A 13,557-nucleotide genomic window follows, 5' to 3' on the forward strand; every position below is an offset into this window, starting at 1 on the left:
ACTGTGAATTTATTACTCATCTCCTCTGCCCCTACTCTGCCAACACATATTTCCTAGATGATTTTCAGAACTCTGAACTCCTATTCCTTTTCCCACCATTAAGATGAGAATCAAGACAGTGAGTAAATACTCCTTTGCCATAAGATGCTACCAGATCTTTTTGTTTCTGATTTAGTAGAAAGTTCAGCTCAGTGGGGGCAAATCTGACTGTCATCTTTCTTTTTTTTCTTTGCCATGGGGCTCTTACCACATTGTCAAGCTGTGAATATACCCTGCAGAAGTCTGTGATTAGAAATCTCAACTTATGGTCAAGAGGTAAATTTAATGTTTTTTGAATCCCAGATCACATGCTTCTTCTACTGACTTCCACTTTCTTTTGTGTCTCAATTATAATGATAAAATGGCTATTATGTTATCTTTTATACCTATTATGTCTATTTTAAATCTAGAGAAACATAATAGACATTTTCATTGGCAACTTTCACTTAATTGTGTGTGCTTCTACAGCTACACCCAAAGAAAGAACACTGGGAAATGAATATAAACTGCTTGCATTTTTTTTGTTTTTCTTCCCGGGTTATTTATACCTTCTAAATCTAATTCTCCCTGTGCAATAAGAAAACCATTTGGTTCTGCACACATATATTGTATCTAGGTTATACTGTAACCCATTTAATATGTAAAGAACTGCTTGCCATCTGGGGGAGAGGGTGGAGGGAGGGAGGGGAAAAATCGGAACAGAAGTGAGTGCAAGGGATAATGCTGTAAAAAAATTACCCTGGCATAGGTTCTGTCAATAAAAAGTTATTTAAAAAAAAAAAAAGAAAAGAAAAGAAATGGGCAAACTAAAAAAAAAAAATGTGTGTGCTTCTAGTATAATTTAGTGCTTTTAGCATAATTTTATAAAATTTTAATCTAAATTTAATTAAATTAAATTCATATTCCTAATCTTACCATCAGAAAGCATTTCTACATTTTCCATTGGAATAAATACTAATTTATTTTTCAAGAAGATTCTGGCCAAGAAATTAATTTTAATGGCTTAAATCAGCTCAAATGTTTTACTTCAGTTTTTTTCTGCCACTGTGAAATATGAAAAAAAAATTATTTAGATCAAGATAACTCCTTTCTTTTGGAAATAATCCATTTGCTTCTATATATAAATAAATTTTCATCTGGATGAGTGATATATCATAACTTTGTTCTGAAGTACTTATCAGCATTAAACTATTTACAACCCAAAATTCTACATTGGAAAATTGAATTAAAAAATGGAAGCATTATCCAAGTAGTGCACATTTTAATTCTATTTCATGAATAATCCAGGCAACATTATTTACTTTTTCTCTTATCATATATCTCAATGAGCAACTCAAATGCACACTTCAATATGTTGGTATGGGCATGTGATTTCAAAGACTATTTAAAGTCAACAAAAATTCATTGAGTACCTTCTAAGTACAAGTCAAAATGCTAAACTCTAAGAGAAACACAGTAATGTTTCAATAAAAGAATTATAATCTACTAAAGGGACTAAGACATTCACAAATAAATAAATGTAAAATAAAATGTGAATTTAAATAGAATAAGGAGGAAAAAAAAGTATCAGGAAAATTAAAAGGAAAAACAATAATCACTTATCATTGAGAAGATAAGAGGTATCTTGTAAAGAGTAGAATTTAAATAAGGTCATGAAGAATGTGTATGTGGACCCTTTTGAAAGATGGGAAAATGTTGGAATTGATGAGAAGAATAAGGATTTATATTTTGAAGGGGATAAAAAAATATGAACATCCTTTTAGGTACAGGAAATGTGGTAAAACTCCAATTATATTAATTGTGTTGAAATTTCTCCTAGTTTGTGTACATGAGAAAGATACAGCCCCCTATGAAGTAATTCCATATTTCACAAGTATGTTGGCCTATGAGGGCCATTGCTTGAAGCATACACAGATATTCCTTGCCTAGTTTCAGACTATTTCAGGCCATGATGACTCAGGTGTCAGTACTGTATAATGATGAAGTATCTAAATGACTGTGATGCAAAAGAACTGATGATTCAGGAATTGCTGAGCAGATGTGCAGCATGCATACACAACAAGGTAACTTGCTCTTCCTTTCCTTCTTCCTTCCTCCCTTCCTCTGTTCCTCTCTTCCCTTCATTCTCCTCTCTCTCCCCCTCCTATTTCCCTTTCCTTCCCCCTGCCTCTCTTTCTCTGTGTGTCTCTCTCCTTTTCTCTCTCTTTTTCTGTCTTGGTCTCTCTTTCTTCTTTGCCTCCATGTAATTGTCTCTTCCTCTGTCTCTCCTTTCTTCTCACTCAGTCTTTATTTCTGTCTATATCTCTGTATTTGCTTCTTTCTCTCTCTCTCTCTAATAATATTATTTCTCTCTATCTATATTTCTTTGTATTAGTTTCTTTTTCTCTATCTCTGTCCTTCTCTTTATCTCCTTCTCTGAATGAAGGTATCCAGTCATACATATAGCCTTCTACCCATAAAAAAGCTTTGAACACATGCCTTTGCCTAGGTAGACCTCTTCTTTAGACAAGATTATCTTTCTTTTTCTTTCTTTTCCTTACCAAGCAACCATGAAACAGATAGGTTTAGGTAACAATCTTATGAGTTTGGGAAATCCAGAGGTCTCATTAGAAGTTCCAGCAGAAACTTCCCCAGAAGTCCATTCAGTTGGAATGAAGATAACCTCATTAAATATCCCCTTCCCTCTCTCATGAGCAATATTATCCCTCTTTATTCAGTGGGATTCAACTAACTCAACATTGTATTTTAAGATACCAAAAACTGCAATCTGTAATGATGCCCATGAGGAAGACACTTGTACCTCTGATCTTTTCCTAGAACAATGATTTAACAATGGCTTATTTGTAGGTAGGTAGTGGTCAACTATTTTTTAATATTTTGTTTAGTGTGGTGGACTACTTTGTAAGTTTTTTTTCATCTTTTAATTTAATTGCCTGGAAGCTGTTTTCCTGTTGTGTTCAGGAAGATATGACATTATAAAAGAGTAGAAGGTGATTCTGCTGATGCATGTTAAAATTCTTGAAAGTACTGAGTTTAAGTGACCACTTCATTTAGAGCCCTCTGGCAGTTATGTCAAAAACAAATAGAAATGAAACTCTGTGGACCACATGCTCACTTAGAAATGTACCAATTACATAGAAAGATATTTTAAAATATTGTTAAACATTTCCCAATTATATTTTTATCTGGTCCTCTTTGCACTTGGGGATTTTGCAGGATGTTCTATGGAATAGACAGATTAGTTCATACATACTCCCTGTGTTAGTAAGGCACTCAAGGGATTGAAGCTCTAGAGTTGTAAAGTACAAGTGTAGTGGAAATACTTTATTATTTAATAATATTGTTTGAACCTAGTTTTATGTGGTCAAGTGCTTATTTTGGATGTATCCTTATCTCAAATCAATCCAAAACATTTCTAGATTATTTAATCCAAATCCTTTATTTTAAAACTGAAGAAACTAAGTTCTGGAGAACTCAGGTGATGGCTTGTATCAGATAGATTTGATTTGATTTTTATTTATTTTTCAATTTTTTATTTTCCCCAGTTACATGGAAAAAACAACATTTTTGATTATACATGTACATTCATTTTTTATGTATTTCCTTATGAATCATGTTGAGAGAGAAAAATCAGAATAAAAGGGAAAATCCACTAGAAGAAAAAAACAGAAAAAATGTGAACATAACATGTTGATTTAAATTAATTTTAATATATTTAATATATTTTAATAATTTAATTTAGTATTAATAATTTAATAATATTTGTATTATTTTCCATCCAAAATTTATTGAGATTTCCTGGGATCACTGAACCACTGAGAAGAACCAAGTCTATCACAAATGATCACACGGATTTGCTGTTGCTATGTACTATGTTTTCTTGATTCTGCTTGTTTCACTCAGCATTGGTTCATGCAAATATTTCCAGGTCTTTCTAAATCAGACTGTTCGTCATTTTTTTTTTTACAGAACAATGATATTTCATTACTTTCATAACTTATTTAGCCATTCTTCAATTGTTGGGCATTTATTTACTTTCCAATTCTTTGCTACCACAAAAAAAACAAAAAAAAAAAAAAAAACTATCAGCTAGATTTTAAACCTAGGTCTTTTCTTTGGTCTTACCATCTACCACTTTCAACTGAACCATAGAATCTGATCCTTCTAGAAAAACAGAATGTCAGAGATTTTTCCATGTACAACTAAGACAATCTAAAATATATGAAAGAGAGTGTTCTAGATATTGTGGCCGTGGATTAATTGTGTTTTCAAAGCTTGGACTATTTTAGTAGGTTTTCTAAAGTGACATAAGCTATTTTTAGTCAATCTTCAGTTTTTTTACACATTCACAAGATATCAGAGTTGTGGAAATAACTCAAACCTTAAACATGTTAACAATAAAAATGGCATTCATTGGCATTACTCACACTTCCCCACCCAGGGACCAAGAATAAAATAATTAATTCTCTTTCATCATAAGAACCCTTCAAATACACCCTAATTATACCCCATTTCCCAGTTAATCTTCTCCAGGTTGATCCTGACAAGACAGAATCTTTAGATTCTTTATGATTCTGGTTACTAATCTCAGAAAGTATTCCCGTTAATAAAATTTAATTTAATTTAAATACAGATAGATAGATAGATAGATAGATAGATAGATTTAGATATGGGAAGAAAACTTGGAAACCATCTAGATTCAATTCCTTCATTTTTTCAGATAAAGAAACTGAGACGTGCTGATTCTTGCCCAGGGTCAAAAAACTACTAAAACTTCTTGAGACATTCAGTGCCCTGTGCTTTACATGTCAATGAAGGTACCATGCTATCTTCTAACTTTGCAAAGACAACAAAACAAAACAACAACAATAAAAGTTACTTTGTGGAGTTTCTACTTCATTTGGGACATACAAAATTCACAAATAAAGAGTTATACAAGACTGACAATTAGGGAATCAGGAAGAATTATGAGAAATAACACTGGAGGTATGCTTTGGAAGAGGAAAAGAATTTTGAGAGGTAGATAAGAGGAGGACATCCATGGGATTTCCCAGGGGGAAAAGGGTATATGAATGTGCTATGGCAGGGAGATTAGAGATGGAATATTAATTTCAAGAAACAGCTTGTAGCCCATTTCAGGTAGAAGATAGAGTTCATGTAAGGAAGTAATATGTAATAAGAAAGTTTAACTTTCAGGCTGAACAGTTCTATCCTAGAGGCAATAATAAGTTACTGGATATTTTTGAACAAGGGAATGACATGATTGAACTTGCACTTTAGGAGATTTATTTTGGAACAGAATGGATTAGAGAGAAGATAGGTTGGAAAAATAGGCTTTCCTAAAGTGAAATATCCAGTTGACTACAATAATTGAGAAATAGTTTCAGCTAAGTATACAGAAGGACTATGGCTTCTTTCGTTCTGTATTCTATGTTTCTGTTAATTCAGCATAGGATTATAATTGAAATCGCTAGATTATGAATATTAACATTTGGATATATATGTGTATGTGTATATGTGTGTGTGTGTGTGTGTGTGTGTGTGTGTGTGTGTGTGTGTTAGCAGGCTAGTTACTTTCACAAAAGATAAAATGTGCCAATGACTTTTTAAGAACTTACAATTCTATTGCATTTAGTCATGATACCACTTCTCAATTCAATAAACAAGAGAAAACAAAATGGAACTAGAAAAATCTATAAAAGACATCAACCCTTCAAAATTGAGAGAGCGCTCTTATTGCAAAATGTTGTTAAAAGTACAAGCTAAAATTGAAGGAAAAAATGTATCTATGCTTTCACTGCAGCCAAATCAATATTAAAAGATTTGTTCTCTATTAGAACTCTGCCTTAGAATAGAAACAATAGAATTTTTTTGGTTTGTATTGCTGAAAGATTGACAGCTCATGTTATTTGTAAGCCAGATTTATCTTTGTGATGGTTTATCAGCTCATCAGCTTAACTCAGCCAGCCTAACAATAGGCAACACTTATGGCAATAGGAAAGTACAGTAGAAAAAAAAAATTATCTGTTTTCTAAGATCCCATAGCAGTTTGGATACAATTCTTTCCTGATTTTTATCACATATCCTTCCTGATATAAGTTATTTTTTATGTACTTTTCTGCCATGTTGTTATACTGAACACAAACTAACATACTACTTTGCATATAATATTCAATAAATATTTATACGTTGAAGTTTACTTCATACATCTATGTTGTTCATAGCCTTGTTTGTTATGCAGTAAGTTAGTAAATGCCAGATAGTTGTTACTATAATAGAGTCCTCATATTGTCCCTACTCCCCCCTGCATGTTCAGTTACTATTCATCATTCACCACACTGATAGACTACTAAGGAACCTTTTAAGGGAATACTTCCAGCCATATATGATTCATTACTAAGAGTTCCATATTTGACTGCTGAGGTAGAAGAACTGAGAAGTTAAGGGGAACTTTTAAAAGATAAGAGACAGTTTGTAGCTAACAGTTTCTTTGCTGTAGGTAGCAAAGGGAACACATTTCTGGCTACTTAGGCATATGGTATCTTTATTCTGGTGACATTGTTCTAGTGCTGCAATTTTATTTCTTCCAAAATTTTGGTTCCAATGATTTTTAGTCATTTAATAACCTTTGAGAATTTTTTTTTGTCAGAGATTTAAGTTTTAATGGCAGGAAGCACATAAGGTCATTAATATAACTGAGAAATTGGGCAGCTAAGTGGTGCAGTGGATAGAGCACCAGCCCTTAAGTCAGGAGGATCTGAGTTCAAATCTGAAGTCAGACACTTAACACTTCCTAGCTGTGTGACCCTGGGCAAGTCACTTAACACCAACTGCCTCAGCAAAAAACAAAACAACAACAACAAAAACTGAGAAATTTAGAAAACTTACTTGTATAGTATCCCATCTAATTACATGCTTCAATGTGGATATATTTGTTTTATTGATGTTTTGGGCTTTTGTTTTGTTTTGTTTTTTTGCCTAGTACCTTTCCCATGTGGAAGTTTACATTTTATTCCTACTAAGAATTTTACTGAGAAGGCGTTATGAAATTTTGGGAAGCAAAACTATCTGTACAATGTCAACTGCAAATAAAATTATTTGGTGAATCTATCAGTCAGGACTCCTATTTGGACTCTGCACAGGGGATTCTTCATGAAATGATGAACAACTTAAGTGAGCACATATCTCCTTGTTTTATACCTTGATTAATGATAATACAATTTTTTGTGTCTTTGTAGTATCTTTGTAGTTATCTCTGTCGGGGGGTATTGTATAATTTAATGTGTCTGTGAGAGATAATTGTACCATACACTTAGAGCAAGAAAAAATCTTACAGATCATCTAATCCAACCCTTTCAATTTACAAATTAGTAAATTGACATTTAATTAGGTTACACGATCTGCCAAAGGACAGATATTAAATGAGTAGCAAATTTACGATTTGAACTCAGGCCTTCAGACCACAAATACATTATATTTTCTATTGCACCACAATCCTTCTCCAAATTTTCTCTGGCTATATTTTGTTCTGAGTCAAATGCTTTTATAAAATCAACATACAATAAATATAGGAGGATCTTTTATTTTCTAAGTATCCCAGTCTCCTGAAATACAATAAAGATTTCTACTATGGAAGACACTTGTGAAAACGTGTGTTTTAGTTACTTGAATCATTATGAAGAATATTCTCATGCTGACTTTCTAGAGATGGAAAAGAAGGCACATGCATTATTTAGGTAAAGATACATTTGTGGATAGTTTTTTCAATTTTGCTTTTTTGTAAAAGCACCATATTTATATATATCCTCTTTCTCAGAATCTTGCTTTTCATGAGAGAGATTGAAAATTGATTTCTGAGTAACTTCAAAATTGTGTCACTTGACATATATCATCTGATTTCATCTTCTTAAGTACCTTTATCATTTCTCATTTATTCTGAAAAGATAAAGAACACGTGAATAGTTTCACTTTAGTGCTATTGAAAATATATCACTACAAAAAGTTAACAAGTCTGTTTCATTTTGTATATGTTTGTTGAACACCATTCACTTTCATTAAAAAAATGTTCTTGGGATGACTATATTTCGTTTCATAATGTGAGGGTGTAATATGTGTTCAGGGAAGACTAGTACATCTGGTCTTAGGGCTGCTAAGTCCTTTTTAGGGTTGCTTTGCCCTTTTGGTTTCTACCTGACTCACCTAACTCTTACTTGGGACACCCAGCTTTCACTTGTATCATGTTCAGTGTGACCACACTCCAGTAAATCATTTGGATAGATGGGCTAAACTAGATTCACAAAAGCTGTGTGGCTTCTGAGAGTGAGATGCAGCAAAATATCAATTTTTGGTACTTGTGCTAATTTTGGCCTAAGAAGGCCAGAAATTTTCCTCTATCCATATGTGAAACCATTGTGTGCCCCAAATGGAAAAATTTTGAAAGCTGTGATGAGTTCACTTACTTTGGTACTATATTTTCCCAGTGAAATGATTATTAATAATCAATTATTAATATTAGGATCCAGGGTTTTATCTTTTTTTTGCTTTCTCATTCAAAGGCCAGACTTTGTAGGCCAGTCAGCCTTGAAAGGACAAGGTTGAGGATGAGACTGACTTAACCCTCATAAAATATTCTTGATATTGGGCGCAACCCCAATGAATGAGAAAGGTTATTTATTGTAGAGGGTCACAGATAGTGGGGGAACTTTGGGTGAGATATAAGACCCTCCAGCCCAGCAAGGGAATCTGCTGCCATGTCTGCTTTGGCTCCCCATCACCCCTGGGAGCCTCTAGACCTTCTTGAGAATTCAGGGGGCATGACAAACTATGTTGTAATTAAAGCAGAGTTATACTAAGTGAAAAAGAAACATCTACACACAATAGTAAATTGTTTATGTGGTCCTGCATGTTATATAATGGTATTAGGGTATATAAAACAGAGAATTTTGAATAAATGAACTCCTGTTTGACCATCTTCATGAGTTCTACCCCTTCACTTCTCATTCATGATCAGGATTTCAGGCTGGTAGCAAAATCTGCCAGTGAGCAGGTCTGGACAATTTCTGATGAAAATCTAATCTAGGTGAATTCTGGTTCATTATTCAACTTAAGTGGTCTGAGTGGAGATGGATTCTTTTGTCCAGATAGCAAAAGCAATCTCATGGTCAAGTGCAGTTCTCACTAGGAGAAGCTAAATAGACACTGAGCCTAAAGAGGCTCACTTCTTCATTAATATGTCCACCACCTTATTAAATATTTACCACCAGCGTGGATCTCCATCAGGATTTCCACTTTTACAAAGATATTTAAGCATTTAATGATCTCCACAGCCTTTTTTCTGAAGTCACTGAGAGACCACTGACCATCAATTTACTGATTAATAGGCCAATTAATAAATTGATTATTACTCAGAAACTCTGTCTCTTGGTTTTTTCATTCACATCACCAGGACATACACATAGATGATAAGGACAATACATGCACAGCTAGAGCTAGCTCAGAGTTTGGAAGGTCCAAATGAAAGTTCAGGAAAGAGAGGTATTAAACTGCCTATCAAACTGAAGGACTATACAATTTTTTTGCTGATTTCACTGTGTATGCCTGTGAAACTTGAATAGTACACTAGTGCCATGCCAGAAAATGGAACTACTTCCATTTGAATTCTTAGAAAGATTCTGAATATTACACGGCAAAATAAAATACCAGACACTGAGCTTCTTTCGAGCCAAATCACCAAGCATTCAAACTCTATTGCAAAGAGTGAAATTCTAATAGGCAACCCAAATTTGAATTTACATTTAAATACCAAATGTATGTTTGCTATTTTATGGAGAACTCATGTAAGACAAATATTCACATGAAAGTCCAAAGTCACGATACAAGGACACTCTCCACGTACCTCTGAAGAACTTTGGAATCAACTGTATAATATAGGAGACAGACACTGACAAAGTACTTCTCACCATGGTATGACCACTGCTCTAAAATAATTCCTAACTTGGGGTCCATATTTTTTTAACTTCTTTCCTTTTAATAACTGTATTTCAATACAAGATTTTATTTTATGACATTTAGAACTTTTTTCCCCAAAAAGATTTGTGTAGGTTTGTAACCTCCTTATAGTGACATTGAAAACCTTTCAAATTCTATCTCCAAGTTGCAGCTTATATACTTCACCCATAATTCCTATTCTCCCCCTTATTTATTACTTCATCCATCTCTCTACCTTTATTTTTATCTTAATTTTTGAAATAAGACTCCTGCCTTCCCTTTCTTTACATCTTTTTCTTCTTTGAGTTCAAATTCAGATACCATTTCCTCCACAACACTTTTCCTATCCTTTTGATACACACATGATTCTCTTAGACCACAGTATTTAACATCTGCTATACAGATAATTATATTCTGTATTGTTCTACTGTTCTTCAAATATGTCTCATCCCATTATTAAATGTCATGATCCTTATATCAGATACTATATCTTGTTTTATCTTTATATTTCTTTTACCTAGCATAATGCCTTGAAGAGACAAATAATAAATGTTTTTTGAATTGTATATAATTCTGGTACCTATATATTTTAAGGGATAATATTCATAGACACAAGTAGATAATAAAGATAACATTGACAAAATAACAATGCATTGTTCTAATTTTATACTGACCCATTTCGGTAGCTTGCTAAATGATTTACCTTTAGAATGAATCTTTCATGTTAAGCTCCCATCTCTGCTTTATATACTGCAGACACTTTTCAGTGAAAAGTGGGGGGTTTTGAGCATCACACAGCAATACTACATAAGGCAGTTGAGATGGAGCATCACAAATTCAATTGGTAACACCAATAACATAAAGTTACTCAACTTGCTTTGAAGGTTTCAATTTTTATTGCTGAGTACCTTACATAAAGGCTGTTTGCTAGCAAAGTGAATTCAATACAGAACAGGAAAAGCTGGTAAATAAAGCAAAAACAGACCACATGCTGAATTCTTGCTTGCCTTGGATATATAGCATTTGACTGTATACAAGTTAGTCTAACAGTCATGTCAGTCAGTAAAATTGCCCAGTTAAGCCAATCAGTTTGACCCTTTTTATTATTGGTATGTTTATTTATTTTTAACTTGGGTCTCCTTATCTTGCTGGAACTGGAAGGCAAGAAACTAGTTATTCATAAATTCTATTCCAATAGAACTGATCTGCTTGGAAGTTTTAACCTGTCCTATTTTTTTTGCAGCCTAGCCTGATTAACCTCTCCTAAGGCAGCCTCAGCTGTGCCTCCCTTTCCATCCCATCTCTCCACTCCGCCACTCAGGGACTCCCCATATTGTTGCTATACTTGATGTAGATGCCCAATTAGCTTTAGCCCTACTTCACACTCCTAAATTTAATCTACTAGTTAGCCTCAAATACTTCTAGTGGAATGGATTAAAGACATGCACTCCAGTGCCTGATGGAACTGCCCTTTAAACATTTTTAGACTTTCTTATTTTAGTTAAATCATGTTGTAAGTACAGACAGAAACACTATTTCAATGTTAAAGAATGCTGTTTCTCCCCTTGTTTAAATTTCCATACACAAATGTGTTTGTTCCTTTCAACATGGAACCTGCCTATGAAGAGAATGTGATGCTAATGCAAAGGAGGATGGATGTAGTAAAAAGAAAAATATAATTGTAAAGTTTTCTGAGTGTATTGAAAGTAAACAAATGTTATTTAATATCGAATATAGGAATTTACATTTTACAACTTTATTCAATGTTATTTAGCTGGCCAGGAATAACTGTCTAAACAAAGTATCTATTTTAGATATATTTAGACTAATTATCCAACAGTCACAGTATCACTGAAAGTTCAATTCAGTTAAGGATTATTAATGAACAAAAGAACCATACCCAATTCACATGGGATGACAAAAAAAAAATTCTATCAGTTTGATCACAGCTGGGAACTTGACAATTATATTAGTGTGTGCATATTTGTATGTATGTATATATAAACACATACACATATATGTTATATATAAATGTATATATGTATATGAATACACATGCATATGATATAGATATTATATATTTATATGCCAAACACGATATAATTCTTATAAACTATTATATGTGTGTATAATAACTACCATGCAAATAATGCTTTAAGATTGGCAAAGCATTTTTCAAATACTATCCCTCTTATAACAACTCTAAGAAGTAGGTGCTATTATTACCCCATTTTATAGTTGAGGAAATGGAAACAAATTCAAGTTCAAACAACTAATAATGACCTGTAGTCACATTCGAACTCAGGTCTTTCTGATTCTAGATTCAGTACTTTAACTACTATGCCATCTAGATGCATAAATGTATATGTACACATCCATAGATACACACATATGTATATGTGTTAATATTTATATTAACAGATATTCTACAATAATAAACATATATATTCTTAAATTTCTCATGTTTTTTATAGGAAAAGCATTCAAGTTATGGGCTGATAGCTGGAACTATCCCTTCATTTGTCCTAAATATGTGTCAGTTAAACTACACAGAGTAAGGTAAAAGCTTAGAAAGACAATTTTAGTTGTCTTAATGAGTACTAATTAACTGTCTCCAGTGTATATGTCCTGTCGATATTACTGAACACAATGGCTTCCCAGGATAGATGGATCAAACATTCCCTCTGGTAAGTGCAGTTCAGTCATTAAAGCTGCCCAGGAAACCATTCATTTGTTTTTGTTTAACACCTCAAACTAGTTCATTGAGATCACAGCAGAGACGTGTTTGGATTCATAAAAGGGAATGAATTTTATGGTAAATCAGATCTTTTTCTATCATGATTTCTTCGTAGAAGATACTTTTCTCCACAAATCACAATGAGAATCTCTTTGGCATATTTAATACATAGAATTCATATTGACATCTATGATTATTCTAGACATTACCTAAGCATAGAATAAAGGAAACAGGATTTAAAGCTTGTTTTAAAGAAGACTATAGCCCCACTATGTTTTTAAAACAGAAAAGATATCAACTAATGTAAGGAAAATAAGTCGTCTCTAAGCAGCAGGTGTCTTCAGTGATATTTGGGGCAGCAGCACAGTTGGGCCTAATCAGCATGTTTGTCACACATTCCCCAGGACAAAAGAAATTTGATTCAGGTCTTTGTTTTCTCAGCTTTCTGTACTACTATATATACCTAAGAAGAAAAATGAATGAAAACACAGGAAAGACAAAAGCTTTTGTCTTAACTGTGTTAAAATGGTCTCTTTCTTTAAACAAACAAAAAATGTCATATATTAGTGAGTATTGAAATTTAATGTAAAAAGTGTTTAAGTGTAAACTTTTCACTTGCTCCTAAATTACAGAGTCATTTTATTTGAGAAGGAAACTAAATAAGGAAGGCCAGTCAATAATGAAGGTGTTTAAACTGCAGTATTATCTAATATCCAATTTATCAATTTTGTACCTAGCTCTTCAGAAGTAAAAAAGGGAAATTTAGACCTTAGGATCTCAGCTTTTCAGGAAGT

This window comes from Antechinus flavipes, chromosome 1, assembly GCF_016432865.1.
Source record: "Antechinus flavipes isolate AdamAnt ecotype Samford, QLD, Australia chromosome 1, AdamAnt_v2, whole genome shotgun sequence".
Classification (NCBI taxonomy): Eukaryota; Metazoa; Chordata; class Mammalia; order Dasyuromorphia; family Dasyuridae; genus Antechinus; species Antechinus flavipes.